Raw genomic sequence first — 22,465 nt, 5'->3', positions numbered from 1 at the left:
TACCAGCCCTGAGTATTTGTTACTAGGATGTACAGTACAGCACAGGTAGTAGAGTCAGTAATATTGTTGTGAATATTTATGGTGTCAGATGGGTCCTAGATTTATCACGGAGATTACTCAATAAGCTATGTAAATGTTTAATCACTGCACTTTCCAGCTGAAACTGGTATAATATTGTACAGCAATTGTAATGGAAAAGTAAAAAAATATTCAAAGCTAAAAAAGTTATAACTTGGACTTCATGCCCAATATTCTGAGAGCGGTTTTGGGGAGAAATTTGAGTATTTTGTGACAAGCCCCCGAGCCACCCTGGTCTCGAGTAGACTTGGATGCACACAATTCTGTGATGCAATAAGACCCGGGTTGGGAAAGGCCTTGAATCCACATTTCAACGTTCTTCCCACCCTCGGGAAGGAAAGGTAGTTCATAATTTGTCATACGAGGGTGGAAGGTATGTGCTGTTTTCTCTGCCGTGGGGTAAAGTCAAGCAGAGGATTTAGAAAGTGCCTCTCAGTTCAACGTAATGAAAATCTCAGAATGCTCGTTCTCTGCAATTAACTCCCTGACTGATTTCTTGAAAGAAGTAATGGAATCCAAAAATTTCTACTTTAAACAAAGAAGGATTTCTATGTGGGATATTAGGGGCTCATTTTATTTCAGGAAAAGCCACAGAACAGACCTGAGGCCGTGAGCAGCCAGAGCTGTGGGACTAGAACCCACAGGCAGACCAGCCTGGGTCTCAGGGATGACGGTGTGAGGGACATGGGGATGGGGTACTGAGAAGAGAAGGAGCTGAAGGAAAGGGCCTAGGAGGAAACACCGTGAGGGAAGCTATTGGTGCAGATGTCCCTGCACCCCAATGACATGTGACTCTAAGCTCAAGCTCCACCCAGGGAACAGGGGACACTTTCTCTGACTCCTTCCCACTGCTCCTGAGGGCATCTCAGTCATTGCCATCTCTATCCATGGTCACCAGACCTGTTTGAGGGTGCCATCCTGTGGTCATGTCCTGTGTCACATTCACTGTCCTAACGGTCTGGCACAGCATCTCCCTGGTACTTCACCTACACAGACACCTCCAGAGGCAGCAGCACATTCATACCCCTGCAGCCACCTCCAATGCCCTCCAGTGACCAGAGCCACCCACACCATCCTGATGCTGGTGATCACCTGTGTCACCTGATACATGCTGGAATCAGTTTTCTCTTTCTTTGTCACTGTCTAAGGGATAGCCTCCAAGGGTGAAGGAAAACAGAATTGCTTGAATTCTGGGAGAAATAGGAGGAAGACAAATTGGTGAGGAATCTAAGTTGGAACTCCAAAGTTTACATCTTCCTCTTTACAACTTTTTAATTATGTGCAGGGCCTACAGGAGTGTGGTACGTGTTGTGCTCACACATATTTATTTCTTGAATTAATAAAGACATCTGTGCCTGCTGATGTCTCCAGGTTCACAAAAATGACACCAAGGGTCCCAAAGTGATGTGCAGAAGGACCAACTCCAGTGAAGAGCATTTTTAATCATTTGCAACCTTGAGGCCTTGCATCCCATTTTTGTTGATATCTATACACTCTAATTGTTCTGTGGATATTAACTAATCTTTCTTGGGTGCTGTATTTTGAGGATATATCTAAGACCCTCACACACAAGTGAAGACAGCAGAGTTGTGTAGAAACTAATATAATATTGGTCATCAACTATAACTGAAAAATGAAATAAAACACTTAAAAAGAAGGTAACTATGTCTTGAATTCATTATGCAAATGGATTAATTTCCTAACTGTCCTTAATGAAAATGGGGAACAAAAAATAAAATGTCTCCTATGATGACCAGGAAAGTGCACAAACACACTCTGCTACATTCATTCCTAAGCACCATGAGCCCAGGAGTGACCTGTGAGGGCTGAGCCAGCCTCCTTTTTATGGAACAGCAAGTTCTCTTAAGAGAATGAGAGACACAGAAGCTGTGATGACTGAGGTTTAGTGAACTGGCGAACACTCTGTCAAATGAACATGAACTTCTCCCTCAAGGAGAGTCAATGGGCAGTTGACACCTGACAGCACTTGTTGTCTGGATGGAATGGAAGCTCTCAGAGGAAAACCAGGATTCTGGCAAACATGTGTCTCACCATGGCAGCCAGACACCTTCCCAGAGCTGACAACCGTTTCCACAGGGATCTGTGGTAACGTTAACAAATGTGATTCTTGACCATGTGCAATTAAATGCAACAACACTGGGAGATCTCTATCACTTAGTGAAACAATTCGTAAATAATCCTGCATCAGTACAAGAGGCACTAAAGTAATGTATGAGAATAGGAAATACTCAATGGATTTGTTTCAATTTCCATTTTGCAAAGAGTTTTTCAGGAACTAACACTTACGTAGCTTTAGGGTACAATCAAAGCTGAATATCCACACTTACCTAAAAAGGTTATTAAAATGCTCCTCCTACATATTTCTGGGTCTGTATATTTCTTCACATATTGCCACCAAAATAACAGATTAAATGCAGAAGCAAATATGAAAATACATGAGACTTGTAATGATACGGACAAGCAGTAAGACTTGCAAAAAAGCAAAACTTAAGCAGATCCACTTTTCTCACTCCTTTGTTTATTTTGGGAATAGTTATTTTTCATGAAAATATTGTTTCTCTTAAAATATCATTCGTTATTAATATTCACAATGAATTAATTTTTCAAACTGTTTTACTCCTTATATTGATAAGCTATTGATAGCTATAACCCACATAGACAAAACTATTTTGGGGATCGTCCCTATTTTCTGAGACTGTATAAATGTTCTGACACCAAAGTGTTTGGGAATCGTTTAATAGAACAGCACGTGGGCGGGGACTCAGGGAGACAGCAGCACAGAGATCTCCGTGCAGGAGGAGGGTTGGGGCAGATTCCCGGGTCCCCAAGCCAGGCTCTCAGGGTCTCAGCCCGAGGACCGAGTCTGGGGCGGGAACTTTCAGTGTTGGGTGTGCCCTTCTCCCCGGGGTTTCCCTTCTCCTTCTCACAGGTCCCTCTGCCTGGATACTCCTGACGTTCTGCTGCGATTCTGGTTTGTATGTTCCAACTCTGCACGAGCCAATCGGTGTCACCGTGGTTTCGAGTATGAAGTCCTCACGTAGTACCCGAGTTCTTTCTCCTTAGAGGCTCGGGGTCTGGGTCATGGGGCCCCGACCCCTGCTCCTGCTGCTCTCGGAGGTCCTGGCCCTGACTGAGACCTGGGCTGGTGAGTGTGGGGTCGGGGGGAAGGCCTCTGCGGGGCAGGAGGGAAGGGGACCGGCAGTGGCTGAGGACCCAGGACAGCGCATCCCAAAACCCAGACTCCAGACCCTCTCCCTCCGCACCCACCCCTCCTCTCAACCACCTAATCCTTTTCTGTTTCCTGGGTCACCTGCTGCTACCGCCCCCCACAGGTACCCAGGACGCGCATCCTCCCCGTCCCCAGGCCCACACTCCCTGAGATGTTTCACCACCTTCCTGTCCGGACTCGGAAAGCCCCGGTACATCGTCGTCGGCTATGTGGACGACACGCAGATTTTGTGGTTCGACAGCGAAGCCCCGCACCCGAGGGTGCAGTCCCGGGTGCGGTGGGCGGAGCAGCCGTGGGTGGAGCAGGAGGATCCAGACTTCTGGGAGGAGCTGACGAGGCTCTGCAAGCACTACGAACAGGCTGCCCCAGCAAAGCTGACCAACCTGCGCGCCCACTACAACCAGAGCAAGGAAGGTGAACCATGTGAGCCCAGGTCTAGGCACGACCCCCATCCCCAGGGACAGGCAAGAATCCCTTCGAATCTCGGGGATGCGCCCTGCTACCATCCCGGGAGGAGCCCAGGGGTTCCCAACCCAGTCTTACTTCCACTCAGTTTACGTTTAAGCCCCGTGGTACAGGTCTCTGCTGCTCGGGTGGGGCGCACATCTGTCCTCCAGGGGGAATAAGTGGACCGGGCTGACTTTAGGGCGCGGTCAGGGTCTCACACCTTGCAGGAAATGACGGGCTGCGTCGTGGGGTCCTACCCACGCTTCCTCAGCGGGTACAGTCAGTACGCCTACGACGGCACCGAATCCTTCACCCTGAACTTGGACCTGCGATCTTCGACCGAGGCCAAAAAGACCGTCCAGATCAACCTTACGGCGCAATTTCCTGCAGGACGAATATGTGGAGGAACGGAGGGTCTTCCTGGAGGACACGTGCGTGCGCTGGCTTCACCTGTTCCTGGAGAAGGGGAAGGAGACGCTGTTCCCAGCAGGTACTAGGACCCAGGCCTCCCTGAGGAGGGGATCTGTGGGCTGGGGAGGCTTCCTACAAAGAGAGGAGGGAAATGGGGCAGTGTCACAATTCCCCTCAAGGTCCAGAAAGGGAAGAGTCCCCCAGGTTTCCTTGTTCTGTAACTCACCCACGGGCCCAGCTTTCTCTAAAGAACAATAAGGGACCCAGCCTCCCCCTGAAACACCCCACAGCAGTGCTCTTATTAGGGGTGTCAAACTCATTTTCACCAGGGGCCACATCAGCCTCAACATTGCCTCCAAACGGCCAAAAATAATTTTAGGACTGTATAAATGCCACTACTCCGTAACTGTTAAGGAGTCAAAATTACATTCAGCTCCAGTAAAAATGAGTTTGACACACTTGCCTCACACCCTGCAGCACCTGGTGCACCAAGCCACTCTCCCCAGTTCTCAGGCTGAGACCTTCTCTGGAAGCCTGACTCCGGCTTTTTCAGCCATTCAGCATCCACCTAAGTCTGTGTCTCCTCTTAGAGTCCTGCATACCCTACCCTCGGCTCTCACCCTGATTCTAGAACTTTCCAAGAAATAGGACATTATCCCAGATGCCTCTGTCCAGGCTGGTGTTTGGGTGGTGCACTCCCTTCCCCCACCCCACTGTCCTGTCCACTCTCAGGGTGGTCACATGAGCACTGCTGGAGTGTCCCATGAGCATGCAGAATTCCTGAATTTTCTCACCCTCCCGTCAGACCCTCCAAAGACACACGTGACCCACCACCCCATCTCTGACCATGAGGTCACCCTGAAGTGCTGGGCCCTGGGCTTCTACCCTGCGGACATCACCCTGACCTGGCAGCATGAAGAGGAGGACCTGACCCAGGACATGGAGCTTGTGAAGACCAGGCCTGCAGGGGATGGAATCTTCCAGAAGTGGGCAGCTGTGGCTGTGCCCCTTGAGAGGAGCAGAGATACACATACCATGTGCAGCACCAGGGGCTGCCTGAGTCCCTGACCCTGAGATGGGTTGAGGAGGGGATGTGGGCACAGAGCCTCTCCTCAGGGTGTCCCTGAGCAGGGTCAGGACTCAAGCCTGAGGCTGACCTCTCACCCTCCCCTTGCAGACCCCCCTCCTCAGTCCACCATCACCATCGTGGGCATCTGTGCTGCCCTGGGTCTCCTTGGAGCTGCGGTGGCTGGAGCTGTGCTGTGGAGGAGGAAGTGCTCAGGTGGGCAAGGGGTGGGGCTGAGTTTCCTGTCCCCCTGGGGGTCAATCCCAGGTGGAAGTGAGTTCTGCCTCCTTAATGGGCATCATGTCCCCACATGGGTGCTTGTCCATCTGGGGCCTATTTGCTAACACTGACTCTTTAGTGAGGCCCGTGGGAAGGTGAAGGACACATTTATCACCTGATGATTCTAGTGATGGAGACTGATTCCCAGCTGTCACAGGTGAGAGGGGAAGGTCCCTGCTGAGGACAGATGTCCAAACAAGCAGTTGATCTACTCCCCCACACATGTACTTTCCCTGTGTTTCCTGATCCTACCCTGGGTGTTCAGTCACAGTTCTGGAACCTTCCCTGTGCTTCAGGAGTGTGGGGCTCCTTTAGCGTCCCAGAATCCAGCCTTCCCCCTGACTTTTCACAGAACATTTTTTTCTCCACAGGCAGAGGCAGGAAGAACTACGTTCATTCTGCCTGTAAGTCGGTGTGTTGTGGAGGTAACGTTTCGGATACATGGGCAAATGTAGGTTGGAGTTTGTGAGGGGGGCTCCCCCACCCTTCACTCTGCTGTTGTGTCTTCCCCAGGCAGTGACAGTGCCCAGGGCTCTGATGTGTCTCTCACAGCTCCTAAGGGTGAGACCCTGAGAGCAAGAAGTGGGGGGCATTGGGACCTAGGGTTACAGCTGTGTTTTGGGGATTCTCAGGTGGGACATTCTGAGCATGAGGTGGCTGTGGTAGACACTCTGAGGCTCACCTGAATTTGTTCACAATAACTTTCTTTCCCAGTGTGACAAAGCTACCTTGTAGGGGACCTGCTTCTAAAATAGTCACTGCAGCCTCCCCTTGGAACTTTAAGGGTCCCCGACTGCTGTTTCTGCAACCAGGATCAAAACATGCCTGCATTATATTAAAATTGGCTGTATATTTATATACATAATCTGAACAGAAGTGATTTAGATTAAAAATGCCAAGTTGTATGGTTTCCACTAGTGGTTTTCTATCTATACCTTCATCCCATTTGTTAAGCTGTTCTAGTCACTTTAAGTTCATAAATTTACCATAAGGTGTGGAGACGACCCAGGAGGGACAGACTGTGTGCCATGTGACAAGGAGACCGCATGGCTCCCCAGTGATGTTCCCTGTGACCATCTGTGCTCCGTGTGCAATTAAGAGTTTTTTCCCACACATCTGAATGTGACCTTTTGGAGCCTCTGGCTTTGATGGTTTAGTCCCCTGATGCTAACCAATTGCTGCTTTCTTGCCTTGGAGTTGCCCCAATCTTCCAGGACCCCCTCTTGTAGTCCTCAGGGGTATCCATTTGGGGTGCAGAGAGCTGACAAACCCAAAAATGAAGAACACCTGATTTTATTAGGAACACCTGATAAAGCAGGAGCTGTTTCAGCATCCATGATTCTTAATCCACTGCAGACACTGCTCTCATTCTGTGGATGCTGAGTCCTGGAAGGTCATGGCCAATGAGCCAATGCCCTTAGTGGCTTCTTCTGAGAGTTCCTCCTCAAGGGAGAGCCCTGGGGTCACAGAATCAGTCTGGCTGCTGGGCTGAGAACAGAATCAGGAGACAAGGGACCAGCAAGGCAGGAGGGAAAGGTGTGGGGAAGCTCCCATGGTTCTAGGCTGCAGGTACTCGGTGTTCTGATGGGGCCGTGAGTGGTGAAAACAGTGGGAAGGGACTGGACTCTAAATGTATTTGGAAGATGGATTTCACAGCATTTCCTAAGGATTTACTCTGGGGTGTGGGAAAGAAGTCAAGGAGGGCACCCCACATTTGTACTGTTCCAGCAGAAAGATGAGGTTATATCAGCAGAGCTAGAGTAAACTCTGGCAGGAACATGTTTGTGGGATGGATGAAGAGTTCAAGGTGAGATGTGTGTTAGACACACCAGTGAGGTGTCAGGTTAGACAGATGAGTATGGGGACCTTGGGCAGTAATGTCTGGGATGGAGACATAGGTGAGGAGGTGATGCTACAAAAATGACACTAAAACCTATGAGCATGGATGAGGCCACCAAAGGAGCCAGGACTGTGGAAGAGGAAAGATGAGAACTGGACACTGTACCTCCCTGTCCCAACAGTGGGGATGTTCATCTTGGTGACTCACCCAGGCTGGTGACAGCCACTTCTCTCCATCACACATTCACCATTTGGTGATTGTCATTCATTAGTATCTTACAAGGAGATATTCTGAGATTGTCCTGCTGTGCTCTTCACCACTTCTACACTCACCCTCCTTAGCCCCTCTTATAACTTCCACCCAAGTCAGTGAAAATATGATGCTTGTCCTGTATCAGCCCTGGACATTTATGAGTAAGGTGTAGAGTACAGTACAAGGAAAATAGTGAATAATATTGTTGTGACTACATATGGTGTCAGATGGGTACTTGATTTATCAGGGAGATTATTTAATAAGATTTATACATATGTTTAATCACTCTGTTTTACAGATAAAACTAATACAATGTTGTATGTTAAGTATAATTGAAAACGTAAAAAAATTAACTCATGGACACAGACAACAGTGTGGTAATTACGTGGGAGAGGGATGGGTGGAGGTGGGAGAGTGTGTGGAGGGATAAATGGTGATGGAAAAAGAAATAAAATAAAATAATTGTTTTAAGTGTTAAAAAGTGCTTAGTTGACCAGTGTGAAAGACCTGGGGACAGAGTTTGGAGAAGAGAAGGAGCTGAAGGAACATGTCCAGCAAGAAACATCATGAAGAGAGCTCCTGGCCCAGAAGTCCCTGCACCCCAATGACATGTGACTCTAACTAAGCTCCTCTCCAGGGAAGAGGGGACACTCTCTCTGCCTCCTCCCCGCTCCTCCTGAGGGCATCTCAGAAATGGCCAGCGCTGTTCCCAGTCACCAGATCTGCCTGAGGGGCATCTGTATGGGACAAGTTGCTGTAATTTAGAGACACCCCAGTCTCCCCACACAGACAGTGTCCCTGACATGAGAGATGACATGATAGTGGTATCCCTGTGGGGAGGACAGGACCACACACTCTGTCCCTGTAACTGGGATCAGGAGCCGCCCTCCCTGAGGAATCAATGCACAGAGCTGTGGAGCTCAGACCAGCCAGATGGGGGCTCCCTTGCATCCACTCTCAGGGCAGAACCAGGAGGGGTCAGCCCAGAAGGGACTCAGAGCTGAGGGTGGGTAGTGCTCTGCGTGGGACTTGATGAGCCTGCCTGTTCCTGAGCAGCCCCTCATGACCAGGCTGGGCAGTGTAGAGGGAACGTGTAGAGGGTATTTGAGGGGGAAGAGTAGGGGGTGTTTCAGGAGGGTCCCTGCAAGGCCCTGTGCCCTGAAGTCCCAGTTAGTGAGAGAAAGGTGTTGGTCCTTGCAACCTGGGTGCAGCCTTGTATGGCAGGAACCATGGAGTTCCTCCACCCCATACAAAATTCCACTTTTCTTAGACCTCCCAGGTTTAGGGTTGGGTGTGAGGACAGGAGTGTGAATTGACACACAGTATTCAGTTGTGACTTAAAAATCCTGGGTCATGAAATGAAACCCAATGGCAGACACACACAGACAGCTACAGACAGAAGGATACAGAGAAGTATCTGCACTTCAGTGATCCCCACACACACTTTTCCTGTTTCAAATCCCCTGCAGGAGGTGCTGGCACCTCAGGAGTTTCTGCCGGGACATCATCACCCTCCTGAGTGGTTACTGTGTGTGTGTCACTCACATTTCTGTCTCTTTGAATGGGGACACCTCTCTGACATCTCTTATATCTGAGGGAGCAGGGAAGGAAAAAGAATTTGGAATGAGATGAAGTCCCATTATTTTCCAAGTCTGCCAGAATTGGTGCATGTGGTGAAAATAACTAATATATGACTTTAAAAAAACAGTTATGAATAACAATACCTTCTGCGGTAGTTCAACAGGGTGCTTCACATTGGAAATACGGTGGACTGAATGCACCTTGGGCCATGCTGTGGTCTGCATGTTTGTAACTCTCAGTCCATGAGCTGAATTTACAACCCCTGGCCCTGGCCAGTAGCTCGGTTGGAGCATTGTTCTGCTGTCCAAGGTTGTGAGTTCTATGCTGGGTCAGAGCAGGTACAAAAGCTAACCAGTGAATGTATGAACAAGTACAACAACAAACTGACCTCACTCTCTCTCTCCCCCCATCTCTCCTCTCTCTAAAATAAAAACCAAAATAAGAGTGTACATCTATTCCATTTTGCTCACCAACAGAAAAACCCATATTTTGTTTCAAGTAGGTAAAGATTTTATTCCCTAGAAGAAGATAAAAACTGTAGGAAATGAAGAATTGTTTAGCCCTTATTTTGTATCTTTATTTTACACATTTCTACAATGTGCTGTCACGTTACAGAGAAAACTAAGTAGTTCCAGTGAGTTGCTTCTTCTTCACGTGCAGACTTTTTGACACGGTTGACCCTCTGTGAACTTGTTGATTGGATGAATAAACTCTCATTAAAGAGCTTTAAAGCTGCTATGTATAGATTTGTCACTTGGGTTTTTAGTTCATCACTGAAATTTGGACGTGGTGTTCGGTTCACACTTGGGTTTGTGGATTGATTTATGTTAAACAAAGTACTACTTTTCTTCCTGGTCCACGTGCCTATGGAAGGAAATCTGTTGATGTTTCTCTCTCACATCAATGTTTTCTCTCTTCCTTCCTCTGTCTCTGTAAGTGATGAAAAAATGTCTTCAGGTTGAGCATGAAAAAAAAGAAAGGGAAATAAAAATAAAATAAATCTTTATTTAAGGTTTATTACTAGGGTAGGGGGTGGTTGGTCATTGCATCTGGTCGTAGTGTCAGACATGGCATCGCTCTGTCAGGTTTCACACGTTCATCCCACTGCTCTCCCCAGAGTCTACATCTTCATGAGTATGTATTTGAACACATCCGATTTCCAACCACTTTCATATCTGCAGACACCTGTCCACAGCCCTCAGTCCTGCCACAGGTGGCCTGGGTCCCTGCACACCTGGAGCAGGTGGACAGCCTGGATGTCCTTTACCTCATCTTGGGCAGCCCTGGCCTCTCTTTTACTGGATGCCCTGTCACCTGGATGCTACGTGTTCCCCTTGTTTGGTTTACTTCATTTTCCCCACTTTGCCTGGTAGTATTTTCCAAAGAAAGAATGTGAAAAATTAACTATGAATACTCTAAATACATGAAGGAACTGTAAACTATTCTAGCCCTTATGCACATCCTGACTTGATACAGAAGAACTCTTTGTTGGAAATATTTTTTCTTCAGAAATCAGAAGGCATTGTAACAACACTTTCTAATCTCCACACCGATACTTGCTGCCTCTTGAAGTTTTCAAGGTCTCTCCCACCCTCTTTCTGAACTCTCACTATGATGTGTCCCAGTGTGGGTCTGCTTTTATCTGCTGTAGAGAGAATCTGATTAAGCCGTTCCAAATATAAATTTTTACCTGCAAACTTTGAGAACTATTCTTAGAAAATGTTAAAATCATTCCCTCCTCATCATAAATTCATTTTTATTTTTTCATACTATTTTAAAGCTATCATTATTAACTTCATGAAATCTCATGATTGGCAGACTAATAGGTCTTTTCTCCAGCTGACACACATTTTCCACTTCGTACGACTCAGTAGGAGAACAATTTGAGTCTTTCAGGTCACGTACTGATTATTCATTTCTATGATGATATTTTTAATTTCCAAGAGATCTTTCCTGCTCTATGATCGTGTATAATTGTTCTCTTTCAGAGGCCTTTTTATGCCTTTCAGATTAGATGGAGACCAGTGGAAGGGGACCCATAGGTCTCCTGGTCATCTGATTCTGTGATATCAGGAACCTTCCCTCACAGCACTTGATCATGATTACATTTCTCTGTGTCATTTCTGCTAATGGCACATCTCCCCCATGACACTGCCAGAGTCACAGAGCCAGGGTCCTATTCTGCCTCTGCATTCTGTCTCCAGACTCTAACTAATCCTGACACAGTAGAGGCCTTGAAACCCATGCTGGGTGATGAACTTGACTGTGGTCTGGATGGCTAAGGTACACAGCCCCTTGATGTCCTCCAGAGCTCTGAGCCAAGCAGCCTCCTATCACAGAACATTCTGGAACATTGCAACAGTTCACTTGCATGGCATGCAGAGTCATAGCAAGGCAGGATAGTAAGCTAGGAAAAGTCCTAGGCAAGAAGAATGGGGAAATTGAGGCAAGAAAATTAACCAAAGCCAAATGGTCTGAACAATTTACAGCCCACTGGTGAATCACAAGACCTTATCTCCCCCAACCAGGACACTTGAGAACAAATGGTTTGTACCTCTCCACCCAAACCAGAGAATACATAGCTTAAATCACCCTGGTCAGGGGACAATACACAAGAGAGACCCAATTAATGCCATTTGTACCAGATGAACCCAAGGACAAAAGAAATCAAGGGAGAAAATAACAACAACAACAACAAAACAAAAAAAAACCATGACAGCCAGACACACCTAAGAAAAAAGTAAAACAGTGGAGCTGACCAGAGGATAATCCCCAAACCCCCATGTGCCCATTTTTATGCATCAGCATATTAAACACACCCCTGGAAAGCTGATGAATATTCTACTGAAACCCTCCCCTAGATTCTCACCCAGAGAAGAGAGATAAAAACCCTCCAGACAGAGACCTGGGGCAGCTCACTCTACAGCACACCCACACCCCCATGTCAGACATGAATTTCTTTCTGTCCTTCTGAGCTCTAAGGTGCCCTTGAGATTATCAGCCAGGGGAGCAGAGGGCAGCAGCAGCTGATCTCAGACTTATCCCCCATCCTGACTTTAAGGTCCCCTTTTTCCCTGACTCTCCAGTGAGCTGACAGCTGCCCCACCTTTGCTCACTTCTGTCTCTGGGAGTTTTACTTCCCAGTGAGATGATCGAAACCTGATTTTGACTCACTCCTTTCCTGTAACATTCCCAGGAACCAGAGCAGCCCAACCTAGGCTCTCTCCAGTGACTTCTTCTACCCTAAGTCTTTCCTAAGTGTCACTGTCCCAACTTTAATAAACATGCTTTCAAAATCCCCTGGACTCGGTCTGTGAAATCTTATCCAGAAGAAGTCAAGCACCCACACACCTCACACCACACACCACACACCACAGGCTGTCCTGAGGCAGAACCGCTCAGGCCCAGGCCTGTCTGGTGACAACAGCTGCCAAGGGACCCAGTGAAAGTGAGTCATCGAGGCCCCAGAGAAAACACCCTGCATTCACCGCAGCTCCACCACCCCCGATCCTCTCTGAGTCTCCTTTCCTCTGTCCCCACAAGGATCCCATATCAAATACCTCATCAGTTTCCTCTGAAGATTACACATGATCCTCTATATAGATCAATGGTGTCACTGCCTGAGACACATAAGCGTTCTTCTGTCCATAGTTACCATATTCTGTTGATTAGAGCAGAGACATTCCATCCTTTTGCTTTTGTAAAAGCACAACACAAGAAACATCCTTCAATATACATACATGACAACATGTGTGATTATCTTCTTAGGATAAATTCCTAGAAGAATAATTTCTGTACCAAAATGTAAACACATTTAAATTGCTGAGACCTTGTGCATAAAAGCATCCTTCAGGAGTTTTGGCCCCATTTTCAATCCCTTCAACCTTTACAACAGAATGTGTTCTCTACCCTGGGGCTGATGGGCTCTTCATTTTCATTCATCTTTGCCAAACTGATAGATTTTATTTTTTATTCTTATTTTTCTTAATCCACATTCTCATTTTTGTTTACATGTATTTATTACAAATATAGCTGTTTAACATTCGCATTTCTTCTTTTCCAAATTGTTTTCTACTATTCTTTAATGGGGACTGGGTTGTAACTATTTTTAAATACGGAACTTAAGAAGGAAGGAAAAGCAGTCCCAACATTGGAACTGGTCTGGTGCTCAGAGCGAGACCCAGTGTTGCCTGGAGCCAGCCTGGTGCTCACTGCTGGGCCGGGTTATTCTCTGGTGGGAAACACATGGTCTCACAAAACATCAGTATCAGACAAGGAAATCCCAAGACATCGGCGACGTGAGACACAACACCACACTGCGTGTTGTCTCAGCACAGACAGAAAGTAGACACGGTGCAGCTCACACACCACCAAGCAGCTCCCGGGAGGCAAACAGAAGGGAAGGCAGCCTCTTTCTTATCACCCCTCACCCTGGCTCCAGTCTGCCTCATCCCGAGGTATTTCCCGAGATGCCCAGTCACAGGCTTGCCCCCATGTCCTAAGGACGCCAATCTAGAGGGGCCCCTGCGCCCACAGATCCTCCCAGGGTCCCAGACCAGAGCCCACATCCTGGACACACCCTGTCTCACCTGGTCCCTCAAAGCTGCCCACGCCCCCAGGTGTGCACTCCCCATGGTGCGCTCCCTTTTGCAGGACCGATGCACACAGCCCGCTGTCTGCCCCCTGTGCTCCTCCAGGTCTTTGGCGGAAGAACACTGACACATGTTACCTTCCTCTGTCAACATTTTTATGCGTCTTTGCGTTCGGTTACGATCATGAGTTTGTGTCACCAGAACGTGTGGTTGACATAGAAGAGTTTTGTGTTTTCCTTTATGGTTTTATTCCTTTGAGTCTTGCTTAGAGAATTTTTCATTCCATAATTGTAAAAACTTCATATATGTTTTCATCTAAAGGAGAAGGCTCCAAGGGTGAAGGAAAACAGACTTCACCTTTGGAAGAAATATTGGGAGGAGCAACAGATGGGGAATTCTAAGGTGGAACACCAGAGTTTACATCTCGTACTTTACAAGTTTATAATTATGTATGGGTCCTACTGGAATTTGATATATGTTGTGTTCAATAAATATTTTCTGTCAAAGTAAAGACATATGTGCCTGCTTATGCTCACCAGGTTAACGAAAACAACACCAAGGGTCCCAAAGTGATGTGCACAAGGACCAGCTCCAGTGAGGAGCATTTTTGACCATTTACAACCTTCAGGTGTTACATCACATTTTAGTTAATGTCTGCACACTCTACTTGTTAACTGCATAGTAAGTAATCTTTCTTAGGCATGCTGTGTTTTGAGGATGTATCTAAACCTTCACAGATGAATGAAAACCTGGACTTCCATGTGACAACCATTTTAATGTACATCAATCTATGAGTCACACGGTGTCTTCTGGTGGCCAAGACTAAAAACTAATGACATTCTAGAGACCCACTGTCTGGTATGGCAGCTACAAGGCACTTACGGCTTTTAAATGAAAAGTTCAACTGCTCCACACACAGGTTGCACTTCAAGTGCTCAACAGCCACCTGCAGCCAGTGGCTGCCATGTTGGACATGCAGACACAGAACAATCCTTTGTTCCAGAACATTCTATTAGACAGAACTGAGCTTCATGTTGTCTGGGCCTCCAGTCACAGCACTAGACCCATGAAAAATGGAAGGACCAACATCATTTCCCTGACAGATGACACCAGATTTCTGCTGGGATGTGAATACATGTGAAGCTGCTGTGTAACAAACACAACCAGGTTCCTGGGGGTCTGGTGCCTTGAGACACACACTGTTCCAAGTTCCCAAGGGGAAACACCTGTCCCCCCACCTGCCTTCCCAGACTGAGGACACTCTCTGAAATCTCAGTTCCAAGGGGTGAGCTTTCTTCTAGAAGAACCCAGGGAAAATGCTTTCAGCAGAGTGTGGGGATGCAGGGATCCGACCTCAGGGAGAGGGGTTCCAGGAACTGAGGAGGGCACAAAGGCCAGACCCAGTGGGGAGACTCCCCCTAGTTTATCCAGAACAACCATTCTCAAAGTGTGCTCTGTGGAACACTTGAAGTTTCTAAGAGCCTTCCATGGGATCTATGAGGTCAAAGCTATTTTCATAGGTTAAGGACATCCTTTGCCTTTTCACTGTGCTGACATTTGCACTGAGGTAAACTCAGCAAGAATGGAGGCTGGGACACCCAACTACAATAGCAGGCATTCTTCACCACCACCCCCTCACAGACGAGAAAACAAACCAGTGTCACTTTAATGACATGGTTGAAGGATTGAAAATTATTTTATATTTTTAAGATTTTATTTATTTACTTTTAGAGAGAGGGGAAAGGAGGTAGACAGAGAGGGAGAGAAACATTGTTGTGTGAGAGAGAAACAGTTGCCTCCCACATGAGCCCACCTGGAAACCTGGCCCTCAACCTAGGCATGTGCCCTAAAATTTGAACTGATGACCTTTTGGTTCATGGGATGCCATTCAATCCACTGAGCCACACCAGCCAGGGCTGAAAATTATTATCTTTGCTAAATGAGCATCTTAAATCAACACTTTCAAAATATCTTGGCCTCCAGTTGAGATGGCTGTGTAGGTAAATACAGTATTCTCATTGCCTCATGACCACATCAAAATTACAATGATACTACAAACAACCATCTTTTGGAATCACTTGAAATATAGCTGAACAGAAGCCCTCAACTAGGGAATTAAAGAAGCCACATCAATACTGGTGGTACTCATAGAGACGTTAAAGGGACTGGTCCCACACCCATGTGTGGCAGATAAAAATCAGGAAGGCTATCTCGACTGTAGAGGTTCCACCTTGAGGAGGGTGGTGTCCCAGTCTCACACTACGTCTCCCAGGCCAGGGTTCCAGTGTCAGGAAGACAGGCAACCACAACTTCGGTGGTAAAACTGGCAGGGATCAGGGTGGTGAGACAAAGGGTTTGGGGAGTCCCAGACATTCCTCTTAAAGGGCCAGCACATGGACTTACTCACACTCACTTCCTCTGAGCTCCAGATCTGGGGCAGAAACTCAAAAAGCATGAGGGACATATAGAGAGGAACTAAATTTCTGGCATCAGAGCAAGAGCTGGGGGTGTGGGAGGCCTTCTCTCAGACAGAAGTGCTGGCAGAAGCCGTTGTTCCTTTGATGAGCCCTCCCCCACACAGAGCTGCCAGGTGTGCACCATATCTGAGTCTCCATCCACCTGGCTCACACTGTCCACCCCGCCCTGGTGATTCCCTGAAGCCCTGCCTCACCCAACTTGCAGGCTCACTCAAGCCCTTTCCAGTCACTTTCCATGCAAACAACCTGTCTTGGCCCAAGCTGTGGACTTGCCTAAAATGTCTGAAACAAGCCTCATCTGGCCAAGAGATACCTCATTTCTGCTGCTAAGTGGTCCCAGGCCCAGGACCAATGGCAACTGGCCTTGGTTTGCAGCTTGGCCTCTCCCAGGTACCTCCAAGCCCAGCACAAGTAGTGGCCATCTGCAGATTACTTTGACCTCATGTCAGGTGGCTCTGGGCAGGACACAGGTGGTGGCTAGCCTTGGGTTGAACCTCCTGAGAGGCCCCAAAGCCAGCGCAACTGGTGGACAACCTCCAAAAACAACAATAAAACATCACCCAGCTACATCCACAGCAATATACTCAAGGGGCAGACTCAGTTGTCACAGCCAGTTCTCACAGCTGATCAGCCTGGGGGAAAATCTTTCCCATTGCCAACAGTAATCCTGACTCAGCTACAACAGGAGGGCTCACACAGCCCACAAGGGGGGCGCACCTGGATTCCCCTGGTTGGGTGACCAGGGGGGCTGCACCACTGGGCCCTACACAACACCTACTGCATTAGGACCCTCTACCAAGACCAGGAGACATAGCAGCTCTACCTAGCACATAGAAACAAACACAGGAAGACAACCAAAATGAGGAGACAGCCTAAATGAAAGAACAGGACAAGACTCCACAAAAAGAAGTAGATAAAATGTAGACAAACAATCTAATACATGCAGAATTCAAAATTCAGGTTATAAAATAATCAATGAACTCAGGAGAAGAGAAGAAGTACTTAGAGCAAATATCAACAAAGGTCTAAAAAACATAAAAATGGAGAAAGAAAACAGTCATACATAAAAAATACAAATAACTGAAATGAAGATACCTTACAAGGAATCAACAGTGGAATAGATGAAGCACAGGATCATCAAAGATTAGGAAGATAAGAAAGCAGAAAATACCCATTCAGAACAGAAAAAAAAATAAAAAAGAAGAATCCTACTTTTCACAAAGCTGGAGCCCAAAGCGAAGAAGGAAGTCCCTGCCCCACTCAAAGCTAAAGCCAAGGCAAAGGCTTTGAAGGCAAAGAAAGCAGTGCTAAAAGGCATCCACAGCCACAACCACACAAAAAAGGAAGATCCACACATCACCCACTCTGGGGGCCTAAGACACTGTGGCTCCGAGGGCAGCCTAAATATCCCCCCAGGAGAAACAAGCTTGACCACTATGCCGTCATCAAAGTTCCCCCTGACTACCAACTCACCCATGAGGAATATGGAAGACAACAGCCCCCTGTGTTCCTTGTGGAAGTCAAGGCCAACAAGCACCAATCAGACAGGCTGTGAAGAAGCTCTATGACATTGACGTGGTCAAGGTCAACACCCTGATCAGGCCTGATGGGGAGAAGATGTCTGTTTGACTGACTCTCAACTATGATGCTTTGGATGCTGCCAACAAAATTGGGATCATCTAAACTGAGTCCAGCTGGCCAATTCCAAATATAAAAATTTTATACTAAAAAAATAAAAGAATCTTAAGAAATGAGGATAGTATAAGAACCTCTGGGACAACTTCAAGTATAACATTCATATGATGGGGTGTCAGAAAGAGAAAAGAAAGAGCATGCAATTGAAACCCTTATTTTAAAAAATAATTGTGGAAAACTTCCCTAACCTGGTGAAGGAAGTAGATATAAAAATCCAGAAAGTGCAGAGTCCCAAACAGGAAGAACCCCAAAAGGCCCACACACAAGACACAGCATAATTAAAATGCCAAAGATTAAAGAAAAAGAGAGCATTCTAAAACCACCAAGAGGAAAGAGGAAAGTAGTTACCTAGAAAGGAGTTTCCCACAAGGCTTCCAGCTGATTTCTGAAGAAACGCTTTTCAAATGAAGCCAAATGAGGTTGGCAAGCAATATTCAAAATGATGAAAAGCAAGGACCTACACCAAGACTGCTCCACCCAGCAAGGCTACTATTTAGAATCAAGGTTCAGATAAAGTGCTTCCCATAAAAGAAAAAGCTAAAGCTTATGACCAGCCAAACAAGTATTACAGGTAATGTTAAACTGTGAAGGAGAAGGGGGAGTAGGAGGAGAAGAAATATATGAACTATAAAATGGCAATGAATACATATCTATGAACATCACTTTAAATGAAAATGAATTAATTGCTCCAATCAAAACACATGTGGTAGCTGAATAGATAAGAGAAAGAGACCCTCACACATGCTGTCTACAAAACACTCAGTTCAGATCCAAAGACACAGTGATTGAAAATAAAAAGATGAAAAAAGACATTTCATGAAAATGGAAACAACTAAACTAGAAAAAAAGCTGGGGTAACAATACTTACATCAGACAGACAAACTTGAAAACAAAGCCCGTATAACAAGACACAGAGAAGGACCCAGCAATTGCACTTCTGGGTATTATCTGAAGAATCCAAATCACTAAACCAAAAAGATGCAAAGCACACATACCTATGTGCATTGCAGCATTATTTACAAAAGCCAGACAGGGAAGCAGCCTAAGTGTCCATCCACAGATGGTGAGATAAAGAAAGTGGTGCACATGCACAGCAAAATCTGACTCAGCCACACACACAAAAAGAATGAAATCTCTCCATTGGCAACAACATGGTGGAGGGTATGGTGCTGAGTGAAACAAGTCAGACAGAGAAAGACAAATGCCAGATGATTGCAGTTATATGTGGAATCTAAAATATAAAGTAATCAAGCAGAACAGAAACAGACTCATAGACACAGGGAACAGAGTGATAGTTGTCAGATGGGAGAGGGGTTGGGGACTGGGTGAAAAAGGAGAAGGGATTAAGAAGGACACACTGGTGGTTACAGAACAGTCAGCAGGAAGTAAAGTGCAGCACAAGGAATACAGTCATTAATCATTAATATTGTAATAACTACACATGGTGTCAGGTGGGTACTAGATTTATCGGGGGTATCACTTTAAAAGTTATATAAATATGTAATCACAGAGTTGCACACAAGAAAGTAATATAATATTGTAGATCAACTGTCAATATTTTTATTTTATTTATTTTATTTTATTTTATTTCTATTTTTATTTTATTGAAAAATAAAAATATTTTAAAAGAAGATAAATATACCTTGAATTCATTATACAGATGGATTAATTTCTTAACTGTCCTTAGTAAAAATGAAGAATAAAAATGTAAAATACCTCCTATGATGACCAGAAAACTGCACAAACACACTTCTGCTACATTCATTCCCAAGTGTCATGAGCCCAGGAAAGTGACCTGTGAGGGCTGAGCCAGCCTCTTCTTCACAGAACAGCAAGTTCACTTAAGAGAATGAGAGACACAGAAGCTGTGATGACTGAGGTGTGGTGAACGGGCGAACATTCTCTCAAAATGAACGTGAGCTTCTCCCTCAAGGAGAGTCAATGGGCAGTTGACACCTGACAGCATTTGTTGTTGGATGGAATGGAAGCTCTCAGGAAAACCAGGGTTCTGGCAAACGTGTGTCTCACCACACAAACCAGACTACTATGCTAAGTGAAATAATCCACTGGGTGAATTTTCTCATCCTCCCCGCAGACCCTCCAAAGACACAAGTGACCCACCACCCCATCTCTGACCATGAGGTCACCCTGAAGTGCTGGGCCCTGGGCTTCTACCCTGCGGACATCACCCTGACCCGGCAGTGGCAGCGTAACAGGGAGGACCTGACCCAGGATGTGGAGCTTGTGGAGACCAGGCCTGCAGGGGATGGGACCTTCCAGAAGTGGGCAGCTGTGGTCGTGCCCCCTGGAGAGGAGCAGAGATATAGGTGCCATGTGCACCACCAGGGGCTGCCTGAGCCCCTGACCCTGAGATGGGGTGAGGAGGGGACGTGGGCTCAGAACCCCACCTCAGGGTGTCTCTGAGCAGGGTCAGGACTCAGGCCTCAGGTTGACCTCTCACCTTCCCCTCACAGACCCCCCTCCTCAGACCACCATCACCATCATTGTAGGCATTGCTGCTGCCCTAGGTCTCCTTGGAGCTGTGGTCACTGGAGCTGTGCTGTGGAGGAGGAAGTGCTCAGGTGGGCAAGAGGTGGCCCTGTTCCCTGGGAGTCAAGCCCAGGTGGAAGTGTGCTCTGCCTGGTTAATGGGCATCCTATCCCCACATGGGTGCTTCTCCATGTGGGGCCTATTTGCTGACACGGACACTTTAGTGAGGCCCATGGGAAAGTGAGGGTAGGGACACATTTATCACCTGTTGGTTCTAGCAATGGGGACTGATTCCCAGCTGTCACAGGTCAGAGGGGAAAATCACTGCTGATGACAGATGTCTAGAAGGGTGGGTGGTCTAGTCCTGCACATGTACTTTCCCTGTATTTCCTGATCCTACCCTGGGTGTTCAGTCACAGTTCTGGAAACTTCCCTGTGCTTCAAATGTATGGGGCTCCTTTAGGGTCACGGGACCCAGCCTTCCCCCTGACTTCTCACAGAACATTTTTTCCCACAGGCAGAGGCAGGGAGAGATATACTCAGTAAGTCTGGGTATTGGAGAGGTGGCATCTGGGACCCTTAGAGAGTGTAGAGTCTGTGAGGGGTGCTCCCCCACCCCATAACTCTGCTGTTGTGTCTTCCCCAGGCAGCAACAGTGACCAAGGCTCTTATGTGTCTCTCACAGCTCCTAAGGGTGAGAACCTGAGGGCAGGAAGTGTGGGTGTTTGGACCGACGGACACAGCTCAATTTTGGGAATCTCAGAGTGGGACATTCTGAGCAGAGGTGGTTGAAGGAGAATGTGACACTTCTGAGACTGACCTTAGTTTGTCCATGACAACTTTCTTTCACAGCATGACACAGCTGCCTTGTCCAGGACTTGGTACTGAAACACTCATTGCAGCCTCCCCTTGGGAGTTTAAGGATCCCTGACTGCTGTTTCTGCAACCAGCATTGGAATGTGTCTTCATCCTTATCAATTTCATTGGAGGAGCTGGTCACCAGGCCACCATCCCCACAGGAACCTGTGTCCTCTCCCCTGGGTAGTGTCCTGTCCTAGCAGTGTTGGAGTAAGGCCATCTTCATCCTGGTCAGTCCTCCGCTGGGTCATCTTTGTTGCTCCTTTGTCCTTGCTGCTTCAGGAGAGCCTTGTCCCTTTAGGACCTGCACTCACAGGAACTTGAGGGTCACCTGGGCCTTGTCATGGCTCCAGGACTGTGCTCAGTGAGGGCTTCCTGTGGATGAGTCATCCTGGGCTCAGGCCTGGGTTTGTCCTCAGCCCTCACCTTTTGGGTACTTGTGCTTTCTTTTGGGGAGGGGGTAGATATTGTATCTATTCTGGCTTTTTTAAACATAAAGCTATTGGGGTGTTTTATGTGAAATGTTAAGGGTGTGTCTTTTTATTAAATGCATTGTAGTGGCATTGGTTAATAGGGTCATGTAGGTTTCAGGTGCACATTTCTATGATACAGGATCTATATGTCTCTCTATTTGCCAACCACCCAGAATCAAACCATCTTCCCTCACCAGGTATGAGGTCCCTTCTCCCCCAACCCCCTTCCCTCTGGGAACCACCACACTGCTGTCTGTGTCCATGAGTTTCAGGTTTATATCCCACTTGTGGGTGACATCATAGAGTTCTTAATTTTCTGTCTGACTTACTGTACTTAGCATGACATTCTCACAGTCCATCCATGTTGTCACAGACAGCAGTAATCTGTATATTCCTGTGGCTGAGTGGTGTTTATGTGTGACTTTTCATCTCATTCTCCTCTGGGTGTCCCCATCTGACAGTGACAGGAGGCATTTTGCCTGCCATTGTCCCCACATGACCAGGGTGGCCCCTGCACTCAGGAATCTATGGTGTCAAGAGAGGAAGTTTCAGACTCATCTTGCTCTTACCTCCCTGGGTGTGATTGTTCTCCCACCTTTTCCCAGCCTCCTCCAGGGAACAGGGTTCTGGAATCAGCAGAGAGCAGGGGGCCTGTAATGTCTCATCTCAGACACGT

The 22,465-nt window shown here is 47.0% G+C and overlaps 1 pseudogene; it reads left to right on the top strand.

Annotated features, from left to right (window-relative positions):
• The first annotated feature begins 745 nt into the window (after positions 1-745).
• On the top strand, positions 746-21,117 carry LOC123816984 (annotated as a pseudogene).
• The last annotated feature ends 1,348 nt before the right edge of the window (positions 21,118-22,465 follow it).

This window comes from Phyllostomus hastatus, unplaced genomic scaffold (genome assembly GCF_019186645.2).
Source record: "Phyllostomus hastatus isolate PE091 unplaced genomic scaffold, TTU_PhHast_1.1 phas_contig_1116, whole genome shotgun sequence".
NCBI lineage: Eukaryota > Metazoa > Chordata > Mammalia > Chiroptera > Phyllostomidae > Phyllostomus > Phyllostomus hastatus.
Note: the sequence above shows the minus strand (reverse complement) of the source record. Positions and strands in the feature narration are given on the sequence as shown.